At 41.7% G+C, this 1,876-nt stretch overlaps 1 non-coding gene across 1 annotated transcript; it reads left to right on the forward strand.

Annotated features, from left to right (window-relative positions):
• On the forward strand, positions 1-82 carry trnal-aag. The gene has a single exon. It is a non-coding gene; the product is annotated as a tRNA-Leu (tRNA).
• The last annotated feature ends 1,794 nt before the right edge of the window (positions 83-1,876 follow it).

The raw sequence follows: 1,876 nt of genomic DNA on the forward strand, positions 1-1,876 counted from the left end.
GGTAGCGTGGCCGAGCGGTCTAAGGCGCTGGATTAAGGCTCCAGTCTCTTCGGAGGCGCGGGTTCGAATCCCGCCGCTGCCAGTAATTTTTTGAGTGGCGCAGTGGTTGCATCTCACCCTGGTTCGATTCCAAGCTGTATCACAAACGGCCGTGTTCGGAATTTCCATAGGGCGGCGCACAATTGGCCCATGTTTGCGGTCATTGTAAATAAGAATTGTTCTTAATTAACTTGCCTAGTTAAATACGGGGCTATCATCAGAACTGGCCCTCATTCCATCACAGCTGTTGATTCCCCAACCCTTTATCCATCAGAACTGTTCCATTACAGCTGTTGCTTCACCAAACCTTTTCTCCATTTCGTCCGCACTACTCGCCTCCATTTCCAAACTATGGATCCTCGTCGTAGATTTATGTCTCGAAGCTGAATGTTGATCCAACATCTGCAGCTAATTCAAACCAGCCCACTGGGTACAGACGTCATTTCAACTTCGAGTTTTGATTTACATTTGGTTAAATTGTCAACTAAAGTGAATTCAACATGAAATCAACAAAACATTTAACCGTGTCATTGGATTTAAATTGGGTGAAAATGCCTTATGTTAATGGTTCTTGCAAATCCAATCAGTTTTCCACGTTGATCTAACGTCATCACATTTATTTGTATTCATGTTTTTGTTGTTGAAATGACAACAACCCATTTGTCAGCAGGGGGAGGCTTAAATACGCGTGACTGTTGCAAATGAACATCCTCGGATAGTCGAAACCAAAGTCTTCATCAATACGTGGGCGAGTCAGTGCCACATTTTCATTTTTGCCGACATCAAGACGTTATCCTGAAAAAATCTAGGCTATGTGGCAAATAACGTAAAAAATGTCGTCTTCCCTGACAAAAAAAGATTGCCGTTTTGAAACTGCAGTAAAAGTGCAGTAATTGCAGTCGACTGTGGTATTTTGGAGGCAGTAATTGCAGAATAGCTGCAGTGTACTACAAGGTTTATTTGATTGTAATAAATAAATGAGTTCTTTGGTTTCCATGACAATTAACTGTTTTCCTTCACTATTAAAATGCATCTATGCTGCATGTGTGAAGTGGCATCCTGTCATTAACCCAGAACATGTTTTGTTTGTATTTGCACAACAATGATTTGAATGTTAGTATTTTTAAAATAAAACATATCTGATAAAAAAAAAAAGGTGTCTGTCATCTGCCTAGTCACTTTTACCCCTACCTACCTGTACATATTACCTCAACTACCTCGTACCCACACGACGCACATTGACTCTGTACAGGCACTTCTTGTATGTAACCTCCTTATTGTTATTTTGTGTTACTATTTCCTTTTTTTCCCTTTTAATTCATCATTGTTGGGAAAGGGCTCATTAGGAAGCATTTCAGGGTAAAGTCTACACCTGTTGGGAAAGGGCTCATTAGGAAGCATTTCAGGGTAAAGTCTACACATGTTGGGAAAGGGCTCATTAGGAAGCATTTCAGGGTAAAGTCTACACCTGTTGGGAAAGGGCTCATTAGGAAGCATTTCAGGGTAAAGTCTACACCTGTTGGGAAAGGGCTCATTAGGAAGCATTTCAGCGTAAAGTCTACACCTGTTGGGAAAGGGCTCATTAGGAAGCATTTCAGGGTAAAGTCTACACCTGTTGGGAAAGGGCTCATTAGGAAGCATTTCAGGGTAAAGTCTACACCTGTTGGGAAAGGGCTCATTAGGAAGCATTTCAGGGTAAAGTCTACACCTGTTGGGAAAGGGCTCATTAGGAAGCATTTCAGGGTAAAGTCTACACCTGTTGGGAAAGGGCTCATTAGGAAGCATTTCAGGGTAAAGTCTACACCTGTTGTGAAAGGGCTCATTAGGAAGCATTTCA

Source organism: Salvelinus namaycush, unplaced genomic scaffold, assembly GCF_016432855.1.
Source record: "Salvelinus namaycush isolate Seneca unplaced genomic scaffold, SaNama_1.0 Scaffold127, whole genome shotgun sequence".
NCBI lineage: Eukaryota > Metazoa > Chordata > Actinopteri > Salmoniformes > Salmonidae > Salvelinus > Salvelinus namaycush.